The 21921-nt window shown below is 40.5% G+C and overlaps 1 long non-coding RNA gene across 1 annotated transcript in view; it reads left to right on the top strand.

Annotated features, from left to right (window-relative positions):
• The window catches only part of LOC138658261 (uncharacterized), a 53857-nt gene extending 33659 nt beyond the window's left edge, over positions 1 to 20198 (top strand). The window contains exons 2-4 of the long non-coding RNA XR_011317418.1: positions 13134 to 13200; positions 14338 to 14454; positions 18477 to 20198. This is a non-coding gene — a long non-coding RNA (uncharacterized lncRNA). The remainder of the gene's footprint in view (positions 1 to 13133; positions 13201 to 14337; positions 14455 to 18476) is intronic.
• Positions 20199 to 21921: the final 1723 nt, after the last annotated feature.

Raw genomic sequence — 21921 nt, 5'->3', positions numbered from 1 at the left:
ACTGGGGCTCCTTGTGTGTAGTGCTTATCAAGTGGTAGAACGTGAAGGACAGGTTTGGTCACGTGATCCAGCAGTAAAGTAGGAGAACTATGCAGTCTGTGAAGAAGGCTACGCTAACAAATGTGGGAGGAGAATCTAATACCTCTACATTGATAAGTGCTACAAAATTGTGTCCTAAATAATATAGATAAAGATAAAGTGGTCAACCCCTTTAAAAATTGATCTTGTTACGAACATCAAACTCTATTCAAAAATCTTGAAGAATAAATGATGAACTGAAGAGACTCCTATCATAGGATTTTATTATTATTATTATTAATAATAATAATAATAATAATAATATCTATTTATAAATTGCATATAAACAGATCTCGTCACATTTCCATATCACCTGCCCTACCCCCAACCCTGGAGTCTCATTATTATTATTAATAGCATTATTATTATTATAAGATTGATGTTTCCATCTTTGCATATCATTCATACACGCAGTTGCAGAGCTGAGAAGAACATCATGATATTATTATAATACCATCCATTCGATCACTCATCACTCCATGTAACCTTGTTAGTCGGTTGTCTTCTATGCTCATAGCTCCAAAGATTCCACAGAAACTAATAAAATGTGCGGCTCTTTTTGAGTTTTCATCATTTCTTTGTCACATGTAGTAAGTTAGACTTGTTTTCTCCATTACATAGAGCGCAATGCTGAGTTTGGAATCCCCTCTATAAATTCTGGGTACATTGCTTTATATATTTAGTGAGGGAGCACCTGGCATTGATGGCATTGATTTTATGATCCACAATTAGATATTCATTTAAATCCAATATTTTTTTTCCAGCTGCCATCAGTACATTTGGACCATCTGTGATTGCTTCCAGTCCAGTATCGTTGTTTTGTTAATTGAGAAGTGAAGCGATTTCTTTACAATACAAGGATGAAGCCTCCTAAGAATGACAGACTGTTCAGAGATCACGAGTCATTCCGAATTAGTATTCTCTTTTATTTCTGGCTTGGCACAGATCGCGTGTCCTCCAATCCATTCACAATCCTCAGGAAAGACAACAGACACTTTTCGTTTAACTGCAGCCCCATTACTTATATTTATGTAGAAGGTAGGCTTGAATTGACTGAATTATGGCAGCAGATGTACTTAAAGCTTTCTGTGGTTATTTAGATTTATTGTCGAGCTACTAACCTTGGGTTGACTGTGTTATATGACATCAGTAGTCTTATAAATATCTCCGAACACAGGAAACAACAGAATGGAGACGTGGCAACTACAGCCATTTGTGAATGCTATAAAATTATTCCTTTCAGCTAATTGCATTAATCATTTGTTACATTGTTTTTTTTCCTTTTTCTTACTACAGTAGTTTTATCTGAATGGTCCAAGCATTGGCATAATTGCAATGGTGAGCACAATAAACTGGATAAGATGCCCATTGTCACACATAGTATTCCAAACGTTCTACATGAGAAGAACACTCATGTTTTCATTTTTTCCTCCCCTTCTTCCCAGATCCATAACTTTTTTATTTTGTCGTCAATATGGCCGTAGGATTATTTGTTTTTTTGCAGGACGAGTTGTACTTTTGAATGACACCAATGATTTTACCATATAGTGTACTGGAAATCATGTAGAAAAAATTACAAGTGCGGTGAAATTGCAAAAAATGTGCAATTCCGCAATTGTTTTTTTTGTTTTTTATTTACCATGTTCACTATATGGTAAAACTGATCTTGCAGTATAATTTCTCAGGTCAGTATGAGTATGCAGATTCCAAACATGTATAGGTTCTTTTTCATTTAAGTGGTGAACAATAATTCCACAATTTATAAGAAAAATATTTTTTTGCTTATGTTGCCATTTTTTGCGACCATTCATTTTTCATGATCTGGGACTGGGTGAAGGCTTATTTTTTTGCTGATTCAGCTTACTTTTTTATTGATACCATTTTGGGGTAGATATGATGTTTTAATATCCTCTTATTCCATTTTAATGCAATGTTGTGGCGGCCAAAAAAAGCATAATTCTGTTTTTTTTTCCTGCTACGCCATTTGCCAATCTGATTAATTTATACAGGTGTATAAAATCTGTATATACTTAAGTATGAGTCGACCCGAGTATAAGTCGAGGCACCTAATTTTGCCTAAAAAAAACTGGGAAAACGTATTTATTCGAGTATAAGCCGGGTATGTATTGTCCCCTCATCCCTATCCTGGTATGCATGGCTCCCCATCCCCGTCCTTGTATGCATAGCTCCCTATCCTTGTATGCACGGCTCTCCTTCCTTGTATGCATGGCTCCCCGTCCCTGTATGCATGGCTCTTTATCCCCTATCCTTGTATGCATGATTCCTATTAAAAAAAACACGTCCTACTTACCTTCGCTGCGCGCCCTTGCTGCATCTTGTTCTGGCACCAGCAGTTCTTCTGTCCGAGCGATCATGTGTCCCAGCTCATTACAGTAATGAATATTCACTCCACACCTATGGACAGGGGTGAATATTCATTACCTTAATGAACGCGCGACACGTGATTGCTCGGCCAGAAGACTGGCACCGGAAGGAGATACAGCGAGGGTACGCAAAGAGGGTAAGTAGGATGTGTGCTGGAAATTGGCAGCTGCAACTACTGTGCACACTATAAGAAAAATGACTATTCACTGCTGATGCAGTCAATATTCGTTTCTCTTTAGCAGCAGGCACATTTACAGCCGCCGGCTCCTGCCTCTGTGACCTGCTGCTCTGCCGTTCCCCCTCCCCCGCCGTCTTTCTGGGAAAATTACTCGTATATAAGCCAAGGGGGGCATTTTCAGCACACAAAAAATGTGCTGAAAAACTTGGCTTATACACGAGTATATATGGTATGTGTATTTTTAAAGTTGCTTTTATTTTCAATTGGATAAAACTTTGAACTGCAGGATGGTGCATTGGGGCCTGCCTCTTCTACGTCCTTCAGCAGGTTGGTCATCGGGTTGATAGTTATTTGTGTTCTGTCTTATTGATTTGAAAACAGGGTGTATTCACATTTGGATTTTCTACCATATTCATTGGCTGTGATTATTTGTAATTAATCATGTATTTCTTTACCTCCTTACATCCCTTTGTGGACGGATTTAATTGTAATTATTTAAATTTAGTTTTATTACCATATTTACTGGCTGTTTCTTACAATTAACTGTATCCTTCATGTATATCTCCTGTGTGGTTGGCTGTATTTCTTTCTTGGGACTTTATACTCTGAATATTGAATTTACAAGTTTACTTATTTGCACAAGCACTTTATATTACCCCACAGGATCTATACATGTATACGTGTTGTTACATATCTCCATTTTGTCCTCTGAATATTTCTTCATGACAGCCCTTTTTTGTGATTTTTTTTCCCCTAAACCGGTTCCCTCCTCTATTTCAGTATATATAATTATGTATCCTATAAATTGTAACTCTGCTGGGATCTGGCACTATGGTGTTGCTGCCCATCTGACTATTAGCCTTATACTTGCGTTTGTTCTCTGTTTTTAAGAATTTGCAATAATAAAGAAATTAATAATTTTTTGATACGCTCTTGTGTCCATCACTCTCTTTTTGGGTTTTATTTTAGGCCTAACAAAGGCTCACTCGCTCTTGGACAAAATGTTGCCTCTTGTTAACGTGGGCCAGTAAGTTCACTAGTTTATTGCATGGAATTTGCCATTGAGTGCTGCCCACTTTCTTTGCTTTCTTTTATATACCATAGGTTGGTGAGTTACAACCTGTGGGCTGGCACTTAAACCTGCACTGTTATCTGTACTTTTGTTGCTACATTATTCTATCTATCTATCTATCTATCTATCTATCTATCTACGTCTATTATATATTTATCTTATATCTATTTATCTTACATCTATCGATTAGAGATGATTGGATCTTTTGATATTCGAATTCTCCGGTTTTGCGAATTTTCCAAGAAAGTTTGAATTGCGGCAATTAAAATAGTGACAATTTTAATACTGGAAAGCTTGCACTTTTTTGGAAAATACACGTGGTGGAAAGGAAAGAAAGAAAGAGAACTGAGCTGACCACAAGAGCTTACACTTTACAGGCCAAAGAGAGAGATAGCCATAAAAGCTTACACTCTACAGGAGAGAGAGAGCCCTGCTGACCACAAGAGCTTACTATCTACAGGAGAGAGAGGACCCTGTTGACCACAAGAGCTTACTATCTACAGGTGAGAGAGGACCCTGCTAACCATAAGAGCTTACACTCTACAGGAGAGAGAGCGAGAAAGAGGACCCTGCTGACCACAAGAGCTTAAATTCTTCTGGAGAGCATGTGAGAGGGAGAGAGAGAGGACTCTAATAATGATCTTTATATAGCGCTTACATATTCCGCAGCGCTTTACAGTTTGCACACATTATCATCACTGTCCCCGTTGGGGCTCACAATCTAAATTCCCTATCAGTATGTCTTTGGAATGTGGGAGGAAACCGGAAAACCCAGAGGAAACCCACGCAAACACGGAGAAAACATAGAAACTCTTTGCAGATGTTGTCCTTGGTGGGATTTGAACCCAGGACTCCAGCGCTGCAAGGCTGCAGTGCTATCCACTGAGCCACCGTGCTGCCTCTACTGACCATAAGAGCTTAAACTCTAGAGGAGAGAGGGAGAGCAAACCCCTCTGTCCATTAGAGCTTATACTTTACAGGAGAGAGTGGACCTCGCTGGCCATAAGAGCTTATACTCTACAGAAGAGAAAGACTTACCAAATGACTCTGGAGGTGTAAAACGACCCTGCAGTACAAAGTGTCCTTAGCTGGGAACTGCTGATCTATGATGGCCCTATACTAAACTCCCCTATACAAGGTAAGAGAATCCCTAAGATGTCATAACTGCAGGGCGTTACTGGAAGGTCCACGTGGCAAAATGACATTAGCTCGCTCTCCGATTCTACAGCAGTGTAGGAAATGGTCCCGGGCAAAATGTTTTCTTTGTAAAGCACAAATTCAATAGCAACATTTTTGAGTTTTCATGAAACTGAGAATTTCAGGAAATTCAACTTGAACTCAATCGTCTGCAGATCGACCTGCTCATTTAGATCTATGTATACCTATCTCATTCATTCTCTCTCTTCCGCTTTATATTACATTATGGATAGTTATTTAATGTTCAGTGGGTATAATAGAGCTAGTTCATACTTTTATTAATGTATTTTTAAGTTTCGAAGACCTCCAGCCTTAGCCCACATACATTGTGCATAATTAACAATGACCAAAGTTTTGCAAGCAATGCTAAACTTTTCAGTTGATAATTGCAATTTAAATGCAAATTACCATATTCTGCAGCATACAAAATTCACAGTGCAATAATGAAAACCTACCAGTGCCGTAAATCATATGAATTTTATTGAGAATTCACATAAATGCAGTGTAAAGTGCCCCGATGCGGAAAATGTATTTATCCGTGACTCATAAAATTACCGAGGACAATTGTAAATTGCATGTACAACAGAACAAATATAAAATTTATGTGAATGTGATGTTTTATTAACACCTGGCTGCTTTATCTATGAGTTAAGTTTGATGAATGTTGTCATTTTAATTAATTCATCTTGATTTTTTTATAACATATTTATATATTTGTTGTCCCTTTCATAAAAATTCTATCAAAGATCATAAATCTGAATTTTAAGTGTAGATTCTCATTGTTATCATGTGCAGTATACACTTTTCTGACAATGCCGTAACTTTCCAAACAACAGTGTTTTCCTCACATGCACTTTTCTAGCACAGATTCAAGGCCGTATACAATAATTGATGATACGGCTTGGTAGTAGAAATTGCTTTTGAAAAAGTACTGAAGTGTTTTCTTTTAATTCTCTTAAGTACTGTGTTTTCTCTTCATTCATATTGAAAAGACAGCGTGGACCACCTCATATCATTGCGAGAGTTCAAGGACTCTTGGTAGCAATGATCACTATTTAGGTACAAAAGAACTTTCGTGAGATACGGGAAGCGACAAAGTGGAAGATGCTATAATTCAAAGGAAGACCAACTTTGCATCCAAGTAAATATACTGACATTGCACTCACTATAGTGAAGATATATGAATTATTGTTTACTATGGTAAATTATAAGACGGTATATTTAGACAGGTCATGCAACTTTTAGTTGTTTGCTAATATTTATTTATAGTTATAGAAAAGGGTAAATTTCATTATTGTATATGACTCACCTGCCACTTAGAAAACCTTTTTTTGTCCTCCTTTTCAAAAGGAAGTTCTGCATCATCTGAAACATGTCCTGATGTCCAGCAGAACACAGGTGTGGTTTATGTTGTTTGGCAGTAGCTGAGATACTGTGTACTACTAAAAAAACTCTTAAAAAAAGACAGCAATCCACCCCACCCAAGCAGCACTCTTTAGAAGACCACATCTGCAAGAGGTAATAAGTAGTGACTCTGTAGTACTCTCTACAGTCCTTAGAGTGTGTTACTAGAATGACATATTAGGAGCATGCCCAGTTACTTTGGTCAGCCACTCCCCTAACTCTGATCAATCCTTGATCAATCATGCCCAGCCGCCTCCTAAATTGAATATTCTCCGATTGCCGATCACACCATGTAGTAAAGGCTTCACTAAATACATTGAGATATTCATTCCCAATGTGTACCCAATTCTGTACATGTGGAGGGACACTGCTCCTTGGATACCTACAGGCCTCTTCTTTGACTCCTGTGTGCCAAGTCTTCCGTAACAAATCTTCTTGCCTTTTCTTAGGCACATGGAGACAAGAGTGGTCGTGCTAACCTAGTGAGAATGATGCATAGAGGAGGAAAGAAAGCTGGCCAAAGACCCCAACTAAAAGAGCCACCTTGACAGAATGCTGCATTAGTGCTGCACAAGGTGGCTCTTTTAGTTAAAAACGCCTGGGGGATGACAGGTTCCCTTTAAGACACATCCTTTTATAGAAATAGGTTAAAAAAAAAAAATATATATATGTATAAATCAAGTTTTATTTGAGAATACACAAGAATTCTTACCACTATTGCAATACATTAGGAACCAATCGCAGTTGAGGTCCAATCCTCATTGACTTAAACAAACTCTTTTCCTTCCATCAAAAGTTTTTACCCTCCTAATATATTGCAATCATCATAATATACAGCACTGTGTACTTACAATTGCTCCTTTTCCTTTCCACCCAGTTAATTTTCCTCTTTTCTTTCTTTGCAGCATGTAGAAACAGGACGTCTCTTTCCCCTGCATGAGTCATCCCCCTCTTCAACTCCTGAAGCAACTGATCCAGTCCTCCCCCCTGCCAGGGGCTGTGCAGTGATGACTCATGCCTGAAGAAAAGACCTCCTGTTTCTACATAAAGCTTAGAAGGATTCAGCTGGTCAGTTTTAATCATGTGATGTCATAGATCTAATGGAGAAGAGAAGAACTTTCTGGCAAAGTGGCAAAAAGGGATAATGACAGATCTCTTCCATAACAATAGACTTGTCAAACACCTGACTTGATGCCCAGAGAAGCCGGCTGAGGGCAGTGCCAGACTAGTCTCATCTCCGGCTATGGTCCCCAACCGGAACTTCCAGCTATATTCTCTATATTACATCAAGCATTTCAGGATGGATGCATCCAGGCTCTGATTCATGCTGTCCTCAGTTTTGGGCGGCATGAATCAGCTGACAGGTTCCCTTTAAATATTATAACTACAGCATTTTATATCACTATATATAATCATCCCGCTTCTTACAGTTTCTGTTAACAAATGTAATAGCAAAGTGGATGAATGTAGTTTAAGGTGGAACAATAGATCTGTCTGTACAGCATTTCTCACGAAATTTCTGAACAGAAAAAGAATACCATTTATAACAAGGAACATGACTAGCTGCTACAGAGAAACGTCTAATTCAGCAATGATACAATTCACTAAGCAATATGCACACTTCATCTATTTGGTGATACAGGAACGGAAATGTCCAAGTAAAAGATTCTTATCATGCTTTTTCCTATGTCTTTTAATCAGTGAGTAATCAAATGCTGTGGAAATATCTTTTAACAGGATAGCTCCAGAAGCGCATCACTAATCCCGCCAATCAGCGCCCGTGTCACATGGCTGTGGGTCGCCGATGGGTTGGCATGACATAACAAGTGAACGTTTTTGCTACATTTTGTGTAAAGTAAAAAAAAAAGTTTTAAAAAAGATTTAAAAAATAAAAAAATCTAAAAGTTCAAATCACCACCCATTCGCTCCATTCAAAATAAAACAATAATAATAGTAATAATAATAATAATAATAATAACAATAATAAAAATACACATATTTGGTATCACTTTGTTCAGAATCGCCCGATCTATCAATATATAAAAATAATTAATCCGATCAGTAAACAGCGTAATGAGAAAAAGAATCAAAATGCCAGAATTAAGTTTTTTGGTCCCCGTAACATTGCATTAAAATGCAATAATGGGAGATCAAAAGATCAAATCTACATAAAAAATGGTATCAATAAAAACATCAGCTCAGCACACAAAAAATAAACCCTCACCGAGCCCCAAATCATGAATGGAGACTGATTTTTTTCCACCACTTAAATGAAAAAGATCCTAGGCATGTTTGGTATCTAGTGAACATAGTAAAAAAGCAAAACAAATAACAAGTGTCGAAGTACACACAATTGAATTTTGTTTTCTGTTTTCTAGTACACTATATGGCAAAACCAATGGTGTTGTTTAAAAGTACAACTCGTCGCACAAAAAGCAAGCCCTCACATGGCCATATTGACAGAAAAATAAACATGTTATGGCTCTGGGAAAAAGGGGAGAAAAAAACGGAAAAACTCAAGGTGGTGAAGGGGTTAATTTGATTATTAAACAACTATATTGCTGTCAGTCAGTCCAAAAGATTAATAAACCTGAAACATGAATATTAAGTAAAAGTGAGGTTTTGTCTGTCCTAGAATATCTATGTGTGCAGAATTATGATGCAGTTAAATGAAAAACGTACATTTTCCCATCTCGATTATTTTCATTTGTGAGAATAACTAAGCAGCTGAAAATGTACAAAAATACATTTCTGGCATATGAAGCAAAATATCAGTGACCAATATAGCCTCCTTTCTTTTCCATAACAGCCATAAGCCTTCCATCCATGGAGTCCGTCAGTTTCTTAATCTGTTGGTGATCAAAGTTTTGGGCAGCACCAACCACAGGCACTGTTCAGAGAGGTGACTGTTTTCTTTCATGGTAAATCTCAAATTTAAGAAGGGTCCTCAAGTTCTTAATCGGGCTAAGGGTACTGTCACACTATAACATTTCGATCGCTACGACGGTACGATTCGTGACGTTCCAGCGATATCGTTACGATATCGCTGTGTCTGACACGCAGCAGCGATCAGGGATCCTGCTGAGAATCGTACGTCGTAGCAGATCGTATGGAACTTTCTTTCGTCGCTGGATCTCCCGCTGTCATCGCTAGATCGGTGTGTGTGACACCGATCTAGCGATCTAGCGATGCGATCCAGCGATGCGTTCGCTTGTAACCAGGGTAAACATCGGGTAACTAAGCGCAGGGTCGCGCTTAGTTACCCGATGTTTACCCTGGTTACAAGCGTTAAACTAAAAAAAAACAAACAGCACATACTTACATTCTGGTGTCCGTCAGGTCCCTTGCCGTCTCTGCTTCCCGCACTGTGACTGCCGGCCGTAAAGTGAAAGCAGAGCACAGCGGCTGTGCTTTCACTTTCACTTTACGGCCGGCAGTCACTGAGTGCGGGAAGCAGACTGCAAGGGACCTGACGGACACCAGAATGTAAGTATGTGCTGTTTTTTGTTTTTTTGTTTAACGCTTGTAACCAGGGTAAACATCGGGTAACTAAGCGCGGTCCTGCGCTTAGTTACCCGATGTTTACCCTGGTTACCCAGGGACCTCGGCATCGTTGGTCGCTGGATAGCTGTCTGTGTGACAGCTCCCCAGCGACCACACTACGATTTACCTACGATCACGGCCAGGTCATATCGCTGGTCGTGATCGTAGGTAAATCGTATAGTGTGACGGTACCCTTAGGTCTGGTGAGGAAGAGGCCATGTCATTACTCTTTCATCTTTAAGGCCGTTACTGGCAGCCAAGCAGTGGAGACTTCGATGCGTGCGATGGAGCATTGTTCTGCATAAAAATCATGGTTTTTTGAAAGATGCAGATTCTTTTTCCTGTTCCATTGCTTGACCTGGCAGTAGGCTTATGAATTCATTTTGAGTCCATCTTCAACTTGTTTGGGCATGGGGACATTCTTTACATGTTGAAAAATAGGAATGTAGGAAAGGATTATTTACAGTTAGTGGAATCAAACTATTGAATGCTAACCCCAAGTTGTAGTACTGACAGATATTACATCGGCATTATAAAAAGAGGCCAGATACTTATCTAAGGATAAGTGTTATCTAGGGTATTGTCTGTATCAACCAATAAACATTTGAAGAGATAATTCTACACACTTACAGTAATTTTCCTCTACAGCTGCTGCCCAATCCAGTGAGGCCGTCAGTAGATGCAGTCACGAAAAATCCAGCGCTCCGTTGATTCTACAAAATAACCTTAGGTGGTCTTACCCTAGTGGAAGGTTCTATATAAGGAAATACCTTGTGAATGTCTAAAGTGAACATGTCATGTCAGATAACACTATTAACCTGCAGTTTACTAGCATTAGGAGGGTGCCCGGCCACTGTATTAACCCCTTAACCCCCGGGCCATTTTCCGATTTTGCATTTTCGTTTTTTGCTCCCCTTGTTCCCAAAGCCATAACTTTTTTATTTTCAGGTTAAAATGGCCATGTAAGGGCTTGTTTTTTGCGGGACAAGTTGAACTTTTGAATGGCACCATTGGTTTTAACATATTTTGTACTGGAAAGCAGTAAAAAAATTCAAAGTGCGGTGAAATTGCAAAAAAAAGTGTAATCCCACAGTTGTTTTTTTTTTTTTTACCATGTTCACTAAATGCTAAAACTGACTTGCCATTATGATTCTCCAGGTCATTACGAGTTCATAGACATCCAACATGTATAGGTTGTTTTTTATTTAAGTGGTGAAAAAAATCCAAATTTTGGTAAAAAAAAAAATGGAAAAAAAAGGGTGCAATTTTCCAAGACCTGTAGCGTTTCCATTTTTCATGATTTGGGGCTGCATAAGAGCATATTTATTGCGCGCTGAGCTGCCGTTTTTATTGATATCATTTTGGTGTAGATATGATCTTTTGATCGCCCGTTATTGCATTTTATTTCAGTGTAGTGGCGACCCAAAAAATGTAATTCTGGTGTTTTGACTTTTTTCTCGTGCCTTTTTTCTAATGCTATTTAGCGATCAGGTTAATTCTTTTTTTTCTATTGATAGATCGGGCGATTCTGAACGTGGCGATACCAAATATATGTATGTTTGAATTTGTTTTTATTGTTTTATCTTGAATAGGGCAAAAGGAAGGTGATTTGAACTTTTATATTATTTTTATATTTTTAAAAACTTATTTTTTGCATGCTTCAACAGTCTCCATTGGAGACTAGAAGCTGCAATTGTCCGATCGGCTCTGCTACATACAGGCGATGATCAGATCGCCTGTATGCAGCAGAAATGCTCACTTGCTATGAGCGCCGATCACTGGCTGGAGACCTCATGTTGTCATGCCAACCCATCGGTGACCTGAGCTCTTGTGACATGGTCACCAATGAACGGGATTTCCGGAAGCTCGAGTTAAGTGCTGCTGTCGGAGATTGACAGCAGTTAGAGCCACAAAGCAGCTGACATATGCCGGGAAAGATGTGGGCTCAGTGCCGAAGCCCTCATTAAAGGGAAGGAGTCCGATTTGGGTGAATTATTGTGCCAACGTCGGAAAGGGGTTAAAGGTGTGACACATGGGTGAAATTTAAGCTTATTCCTCCTAGGAACAGCAGGCTTGCAGTCATGCAAGTGTGCCGGAGTGATGACTGAAAGCACTGTTGAACTACAGAGCCGGCTTTCAGCCAAAGTGCCAGGACCTACTTACGGTTGTCTCTGAGTATGGTGAGCAGTCACTGTAGCTGTGTTGGTACACCTGCTTGACTGAAAGCTGGTGGCTCCCAAGGGTGGATAAAGGTTATTTTCTCCTGGGTGCTACGTTTTCCGTATGGCGGTCAGGCACTTTCCTAATGCTATCAACCTACAGATCAGCCTTATGTCTGCAGGTTAATAATGTTCTTTTTAATGTAGTCATGATTAGGAACAGAAGCATTAAACACGTTGGACAGGTGGAGGTGCTGTTTCTCCATTATTGTTACAATACAGCTGTAAAAGATTTTGCAGAAGCTCCAGACTCCGAGATTTCTTCATGACTGTGTTCAGCCTTGTAACGATGTTAGTGTACAGTCTCTTGTCACATTTGTATTTTCCCTTTCTCGAGCAAAGAGCTCAGCCTCACAATATAGCGTAGGACTACTATCTCTTTGCCATCGGAAAGAGCCCTGTGTGAGAGGCTTAATAGTTTAAGTTTGATAGGACATTGAACAGATGCCATAAAGAAAATGGAGTCCATCGTGCTGACAGGATTTCATTAAGCTCGCTGTCCTCTATCAGAAGCATCCGACTCGATTCTGTGCTTGCTATCATCCCAAGGGACCTGTCATCCAAAAATAGCGATATTTGATTAATAACGATAGAAGTTGGATATCAATTTGTACATTATGCAAAATGTTTGCTCTATATAACTAAGAATATGAGAACTGGCTCTTTGACAGGCATACCGTGATTTCTAGTCCTATTATATACAGTGCTGAAAATTGTAAAGCACAGCATGAAAAAAGTTAGAACAATTAGCACTGCGCACTTTACTTTTTGACCATTTTCTCTGTTTAAATAACCCAATTTATGCTGAGCTTCAAAATATAAAGATCGTAAGTCGAAAGGTTAAAACTACTTGAGGGTAATTAGTGCCAACGTGAAAGTGCGAACTTACGACCTATCGTTACAGTGATTACCGCAGCCGCACTCCTGTCTTCTTCCTAATGGAGCAGTGGGAAATTCAAAATCAGCAGACCATGAATTAAGGTGTAAACAACGAAATCTGGTATTAATTGCTTTGTTTTTCATTTCATTCTTTTCTTCCCTTCTATTTTACATTCAGGTACCGTTCAGTGACTGCATCGACAGACAGAAGAGACCATTCACAAATATTCAGCACTAACTGACAGGTGAGTTGAAGTGGCGGCGATAGCATCAAGACAGTCACAGACACTTTTACAATTGAAGCAGATCAGCTGAGAATTGATAAAGCCATCACATTAGTGTGACCCTGCTCGGAGGAAGAGATTGAAATGCCAGGAGCAGAAGGAAGGTCCACAGGATAAGGACTAGTGACATTGATTGTTCACAAGTTGAGGAGCAGTGGGTGACATCGTCAGCATCGTATGTGTGGAAACTAGGAGAGGAATGTTTCATCTCCACCGGTTTTATCAAATGTCTTCTTATCGTCTATGGAGTTGTATACTAAACTCTAGGAATTTCAAGAGACATTGTTCACAAGTCGATGAGCAGTAGGTGACATCACGGCCAGTGTCCTATTTATGGAGAAAACTGTTTAATCTCCGCACGTTTTATAAAATGTTCTTGTTATGTCTATGAATTCCTGCAGAGAATCTGTAATTGAACTCATAGGTGTATTTGGTGGTGGGGGGCATGCTGGGCATCCGCTCTGGGCACAGTCTCCCCCAGCAGCTGCATTTTGCCGCCCCCCCCACACTGGGTTTTGGCAATTTTCTGAGTCGGCTTTCAAGCTGACAGCCAATTCAGAGAAGGTACAGCGCAGCGGCTCCCAGTGAACAATTGTACTCGCGTCTGAAAGGTGGGGTCAGAGCAGCGTCAGCAGAGCGATCTGGTCATGGGCTCATACTGGTGACGTTACTCGCTGGCACGCAGAGTAGCGAAGACACACCAGTGTGAGGAGGGAGACTATGGAGGGAAAAGTGCAAGGAGACAGTCTTTATTCTGTGCCCACTCACACTTGTCTCTCCCCATACTGAGTAGTGAGGGTGTTAGCATGGAGGAACAGTGTAAGGGCACAGTCAGGAGGGGACAGTAAACCAAGAAGGTTGAGTGTGATGAGGGGGCACAGTATAGAGACTCGGCCCTATAGGGGGGACACAGTGTGAAAGGACAGTGTGAAGAGGGGGCCGGTATGGAAAGGAGAGGGCAGTGTGGGGAGCAAATAGAATAAGAGAAACAGTGTGGGGGTCATATTTTGTGAGTAAGGGGAATTATTAATTCAGGGGCTCAGTGTAAGGCACATATTTTTTATTCAGGAGCATTATAATGACACTGCTATCTTTAAGGGCATCACGTGGTGATGTGCTGCAGAAGACCAGAGAAGATAAAAGTCTGCAGAGACGAGCTGTGGATGAAGAAGATGAAGAAAGAGAACGACTCCAATGAAAAACGTTATCTATAAGGTACCTGGATGCAAATGATTTTTGTGATGCTGACTAATTCTCATATTTTTACTTATGTTAGGAGCATTAAAGGAGTTGTCCAAGTTTGTATTGAGTCTGCATTCATTCTATGTGACTGCAGACTTTTGAATTCTCACAGTGCGCACTGCACGCTGTCAGGATTCTTTTGTGTGGGCACATGACAACTAGACATGTGTGGTCTCACTCAATGAAAATAAATTGAACGAGGCTGGAAAAGTGTAGTTGGAATGTGGTCATAAGTGTACATGTCGCATACTTGTACTCACATGACCGTCCGCTCTTTTCACCGGCTAGGAAGAATCCTAAAAGTGTGCAGTGCATGACCTGTGAGAATTCTGAAGCCCGCAGTCACATAGAGTGACTGCAGACTTTCATCTCAAACCTGGACGAGCCCTTGTATTATAAAATAAAGCCCTACAGTCAATCCTGATATCGTGTAATATACTCACTGTCCGGATTCAGATTCCAGCAGTCATCACATGGCCATTCACTCATATGCGATTTTTAATCTTACGGTCAGTTGACAACAATCTTTTCTTCCTGCTTCTCTCAGTTTTTCACTTGAGATTGAGAGAATTAGTTAGAGCAGCTCGCCAGTATATGACTAAGTGTGTAAATCGCATATGTGCTAGGGAAACAAACTGCGCCAAACAAACTGAATTCTTATCCCAGGTGCTGGAAAACGTAGATACACCTCTGATTGAACTAATATTTTCAGCATCTTGACAAACGTGCAGAATTCAGTACCATGATGCCTTGCCACATGAATTAGAATATAAAGCCAAACCAGCTACTCTGTTTACAGATACATGTTTTGGGGTGTTTGCCTCTCATCAGTGCAAAACAGGAGGGCTGACTGACTTGGTGAGAGGTACTCTGACAATGAGACTAAACGGTAACGTCTCTCCATGTGGAGAATGCCAAATTGGTGTAAGGAGACTTATAGGCCATACAATGCTCTTCTTCATAGAAGAAGACAGGAACGCTACTGCTACCTACTGGAAGTACTATACTAATAGGTATTGTCAACCCTTTAATGAGCCTTGTCACGTGAATTAGGATAAGAAAACAAGCCAGACACTCCATTTGTAGGCACATCTTTCAGGGTGTTTGCCTGTCTTGTTTGTTTGTTGTAGGGAACCTAAACCTAGGCTATGGGTTGGACTAGATGGACTTAAAGTCTTCCTAACTATGTTACTATGCTACTGCATCTGCAGACAAGATATCACAGAGCAAAGGAGTTGAGCAGATTATTGTACAGGTTTATGGAAAAGATTCTGTATAATTTGTCATTTACTGCTCTAAATCACCTCCCTGTGATCATGAAAGTCTAGAAGGTGGTATACTTCAATGATTGATTTTCTTGTGTAAGTGCGATAGAGTTGTCAATCAGTAGGACTGCCTACTTGACTGCTAAGCTCAAACTGGGATTTGAAAAATCTGGCAAGTAAGAATGACTACCAGTGGTGTAACGTGAAGCTCTTGGACCCCAATGCAAAATCTCCAACAGGGTCCCAACTGTCGCAGGTAGGAATGAGCATACCTATAGAGGTTCGGGTTCATTAGGTTTGACCGAACCTTAGTTTAAAGTTCGATTCAGGAAGCAGAAGCCTACCCGAACCCCACAGAAATCAATGGGAACCCAAACTTTGGAGCTGCAAAATCTCTCTCTCTTCGAGAAGAATTCCCTGTTTGGAGTTCAGCAGTGTCCGGTACAAACCCTGAACTTTACAGTTTTGGTTCATCTCTAATCGCAGCCAAATTGACCTTATGGACCCCTAGGCTCCAGGGCCGTGGTGTGATCACAACGCCCGCACCTGTCACACCCCCAATGACTACTGCCATGGCATACTGTGCCAGTCTTGCATTACCTACAGTATATTACCTGTTAATGAACCTGAAAGCATACCATTTAGTATGTCATGTCTTATGATCAGGTGACTGTCGGTCTCAGAGACAGATCTATGGTGACCGTTTGATCGTTGGGTGACTTTATATTATAAGAGGGGTTATTTTAGGATAATTGAATTTGAGAACTCCTGTTGCCTCTGATCTTCTGTCAGAAGCGATGTCATGCGGCATGCACATAGGTGGAATCATGAATGAATGATAGTGTTTATCATGACTTGTATGACTCCGCATATGTGTACTTTGCTGCAAGGATAGAGCAGACTGCCATAGCTGCTCCTCTCTGCTCCTGAACAAATGACTTTGTGTACTTGCACCAAAGCTATTTGGATGTCAAGCCTCCCCAGAGAGTGCAATCCTACAGCTCACACAAAATAAAGAGGTTGTTTTATATTTTTTTATTATCCACTGGCAGGTTAACCCTTACCCCTTTTGTACTGTGTTCTATGGTATTTGGCAAATAACGACAGCTTGTGAAATGTGGCTTAATAGCCGCGGAGTAAATAACAGAAGGGGTAGTCAATAAAATTAATACCTATCACTAAATTATTCATTTTAATTACGCTTTTAGTGGTTGCGCGAGTTTGCTAGTATATATATCTTCATCTCTTTATGCATGCTATGCAGCTGCCAGCTCAAACTCTGCCGTCATTGCCTGGCATCACCTGTAGAGGGAGCTCTTGTCACATAAATGGATTATGGGATGTCTGTCAGTCTTGTTATTGCTGTTTACCTTGGCCAAACTTGCATATTGTTACATTTCTAGCAGCTTCGGTTTTATCCTGCGCTTGACAATAACTTATTCTTTTAAATGCAATGAAACGACAGATTTAGGCCAGTTAAAGCACTAGAATGGATACATATTAAATTGAAGCAGGTTTCTTTTTTTAGTCAGATGGTAGGCAATCTGGAAGCGCTCGGCACTATAGGGTTACTTCTGGCAATTTGCTTTCAGCAAGCGGCAGAGCAGCCAGCTAGTGCTGTTATTGCCGGCTGTGTGCTGTTTCTTGATCTCAGTACTCAGCACTGTGCGGTACGGAGCTCTGAATGCAGACGGAGATCGCTTACCAGCAGCGACCAAACATAGTCAATGAATTCCTTTGTATTTTTCCATTATCGGCAGTCATTCTCTTGAATGCACAAGAACCCACATGACTCTTTGATTTATTAACACTTTGGTACGGTGACATTTTTGGGCTTGACTAGCCAGACCTCAATAATTTGATGTTTGGATGATGACCAGCCTTCTGATGGCCCGTCAAATCAGATTAGCTCTGGAAGACGTTTAATTGGCTCTTTTTGCATTGGTTGCAAGGGCACAGCTAGAAATCATTGCCTTCCATTGCAACAGTCCCGTCGGTGAAATCATGCTTACTCTCGGAGGTCGGTATCATTTCAAACCCATGTAAATGTCACCTATACTTGATTTCATTAGCACGTTTGGCATGTTTTCTTGATCACTGTTCATTAATGTTGCAAATCCCAAAATACAGCTGTAGTAGGCATCATGAAAACTGCATGTCCGTGGTGGTTAGAATATAAATGCAGCATTGTAACTGTAGATGGTCTAATATGCATCTCACAACTTAGTGCTACAAAATATAGTAGTTGAATTTTCTCTCTGGTTTCGGCCAAAAGGATTTATTTTCAAAGCTCCTGATCATGATACAAAGTTGCTCTCTGAATATTAGAACAATGAAATTAGGAACATCTTCATCTGATTAAAAAAAAAGTATGCGGTAAATATATGGGGGGAAGAAAGAAAAGACTAGGCTATGCATATACTAACCACAATGATGAGCAATTGCTTATTTACTATCTAGAGGCATTCTGCTGTCTAACTGCAAACACTCAGACCAGCAACAGACCAATCTAAACATCTGCAATCGTGTGCAAATCTAGATGGGAGATTCATGAAAACTGTGAATAACATTGATTGTAGGCTGTGCTGTTACTGTGCATTTTTAAGATCTGATGTGTGCCAAACATGGTAAGTCACACTACTCTGATGGTGGTTTCATCATGGGTGCGGCTGATCGCAAGACATAGTGATCGCTCCATGACAAGAGGGACTCTGATATGTCTTTCTATAGGATGCCAACATAGGGGACCTCGGCCCCGGTTGGAAGAATACAGATCTGCTCCATTGACCATCGCTGCACCATGGATATGTTTGGAGAAAGCCAGGATTGGGACCCGCCGGTCGCCTGGCTAAATGGAGATGTTCAGAGAAGCCGAGTTCTGACCGTTAGAGCAACTGGCCTTGTACCACAATGGACTGCCATCTTCCTAAGCTTGTTGTTTCCTCCTCTGTGTGTGTGTGTGCCACAGGTGGGGTAACCGACACTGGAAGCTCTGAAGTAACTGCTGCCAATATCCCAGTGAGTCAGCGGAATGATGAGACTCTGTAATGTGCTTACATTTCAAAAACCTGACCGGCACATCCAAACATAGACTCAGTGTGCACAGATGCTGAACCTAGAGTCGCCAACTCGTATATAGTTAAGTAAATAAGGCAGCACACTGTAGCGCTGAAACATGCAAATATGAAACACGAAAATTGAACTGCATTACTGCACTAGAAATATGAAAAATGAGAGCGTTTAGCGCATAAAAATGGCCAATTTTATGTGTACCTGGTTGCCCCTTTACGGCATCTCTCTTATACCAGGTCCTACACTTGCCTTACCTCGCTGAGAATAAACGTCTCCATCTGAATGGGTACTTGTGAAACCTCTTCCTAGACTAAAATTCTCTCTCTCTGTGGAGGGGTATTGGACCTACTGTAATTAAAACACCTGTGGCTTGGAGGCGGAGTGCACGATCAGAAGGCTAGAGAATACATTTCAAAAACCTGACCGGCACATCCAAACATAGACTCAGTGTGAACAGGTGCTGAACCTAGAGTCGCCAACTCGTATATAGTTAAGTAAATAAGGCAGCACACTGTAGCACTGAAGCATGCAAATATGAAACACGAAAATTGAACTGCAATACTGCACTAGAAATATGAAAAATGAGAGCGTTTAGTGCATAAAAATGGCCAATTTTATGTGTACCTGGTAGCCCCTTTACGGCATCTCTCTTATACCAGGTCCTACACTTGCCTTACCTCGCTGAGAATAAACGTCTCCATCTGAATGGGTACTTGTGAAACCTCTTCCTAGACTAAAATTCTCTCTCTCTGTGGAGGGGTATTGGACCTGCTGTAATTAAAACACCTGTGGCTAGGAGGCGGAGTGCACGATCAGAAGGCTAGAGAATACATTTCAAAAACCTGACCGGCACATCCAAACATAGACTCAGTGCAATTTTCGTGTTTCATATTTGCATGTTTCAGCGCTACAGTGTGCTGCCTTATTTACTTAACTCTGTAATATGCACCATCTTGGGGTATTATTCTGGGACTGTTCTACGTGTTATCTGGCTGTTTTGTGGTTCAATAAAGCATTGCCACACTGTTTTACCCTCACCTTGTGTTGTCTGAGTATTGTTATGCCCACTTTATAGCCTCAATCCATACTGGCAAAACATGTCGGGGAGGCTTAGGGAAAATTTTTAAATATCACTAGGCAGTTTGGATGGCAATAGGTTTGGTATATAGGTAGCGGCGCATCTTGATCCATACGCCGATAACTGAATATCTTGCTAGGACAATGAGTATGATATAGGAGTCCAATGAATAATATATTAGTGTCCTCTTTATACTAAGCTGACCAGTGTGAATTTTAATCTTTATAATTTCCTTTAGTAGTTAAAAAAGTTATAAAAGCTATATTTTAGGTGTTTACTTAGGGATTTATTGATCCTGAAAGATCTGAAATCACAGCTGCCATTATTCCGGCGAGTCAACGGAAGGATGAGACTCTGTAATGTTCACCATCTTGGGGTATTTTGCTGGGACTGTTCTATTTGTTATCTGCCTGTTTTGTGGTTCAATAAAGCATTGCCACACTGTTTTACCCTCACCCTCTGTTGTCTGAGTAGTGTTATGCCCACGTTAAAGGGAGAGCGGGCGTTCAGTGGGACGATCCCTGGTCCATGCGGTTCTGGCTTGCGGACCAGGGTGCCCGCTGATCCCACGTTTCTCCACGGTGATGAAATACAATAGTCACATATCAACTTAAGGGTTTTCCAGGAATTGATAGGTCATCATTTTGAGATCAGTTGGGGTGCTGGGTATAAGACCCCCACCGATCAGCTGAAAACTGCTATGGAAGTGTCTGGAACTAATGTGTGGGTAGAACTCAGCAGGCCTGTACTTTGTCCCCCATCCACTTCAAGTAAAATCTGCTGGGTCAGCATCCGAAACTAAGCAATGTGCAGGGTGGAACAGAATAACTCTGTACATTGCTTAATGGCCACTGCAGAGCACTGCACTATGTCTCCCATTCACTTTGCTTCTATCCAGCCGCTGCCAGTGCTGATACCAGCTGATACGGTGGGGGTGCTTGTTGTTGGACTTATCTCATATTGATGATCTATCCCCAAGGTAGGTCATAATTTATAAAGTCCAGTACATCTCCATTAATGGCAGCCAGTGACGAGATCAGAGTGGAAATCATAGAAATGTATGGAGCTGAGCAGCAATAGCTGTGATAGCCCATGGGTGGCGCTGTTTCAGTAAGAGCAGACCTTTATTTCTAATATCATACGACCTCGTTTTAAAACTCCCTAAAGCTATATACTGTGTGTATTGTATTCTGATAGGAAAAACCATGAGTGGGTTCTTAACTACCACTTGGAAGTTTCTTTGAACCTATGTAGTCAATCCACTGTTCTGTAGAGAGTACAATGGTGCCGAGGCATTTTTCTTGTGCTCTGCTTTTATAGTATTTGACACTTAGAGTCTTTGTAGACATTAAACTTTGTTGATATTTTGCAAAATAAAGGAAAATAATAAGACGGTGTTGCCATTTGCATATCTTTGTGCAGAATACATGAATAAACCGGAGACATCCTGCAGAGACCTGCTATATTTAGTGTTGGGCGTCACTGCTGTGAGAATACACTGTACATTTTAAACAATAAAGATCATGTAAATGGATTTTGATTTCTAGCTTCTGGCGGGCTCGATGCTTCTAGCTAAGGATTTAGCAGGTACAGCAGTGGTTAACACCGTTCCCAGTAAGCGATGGCTGTCAGTTACGTGTATGGTTGGCACTGGGAACTGCATATATCATGGAGAAGGCCGGCTTTGTTCTTGCTCATTTTAATGCGAAACATTTCAGCAATGATTTAGAATAGAATTATTAATTGCAAATATTATTTGAGAGATGATTTATGGGCTGAAATAAGGGGTTTCGGTATTCTAAGTCCATCATTAACAAAAACAATTACGGTAACCCATTACCTGCCCAATGATCATACTTTACTGCTTATTTTTTCTGATTATTCCATGATGGAATTTTGTCCCATATTTAGTTGGGTTATTACTAAAGGTCCAACCTTTAAGAACTGCCATGTTTACAGGACTGGGGGTTCAGGAATGGTGCCATTACAAGGTTAGGAAATAGTTGAGAGTGTAACTTATCAACA

The sequence above is a fragment of the Ranitomeya imitator genome, chromosome 1 (genome assembly GCF_032444005.1).
Source record: "Ranitomeya imitator isolate aRanImi1 chromosome 1, aRanImi1.pri, whole genome shotgun sequence".
Classification (NCBI taxonomy): Eukaryota; Metazoa; Chordata; class Amphibia; order Anura; family Dendrobatidae; genus Ranitomeya; species Ranitomeya imitator.
The sequence above is the reverse complement of the archived record's forward strand: the minus strand, read 5'-3'. Positions and strand labels throughout refer to the sequence as shown.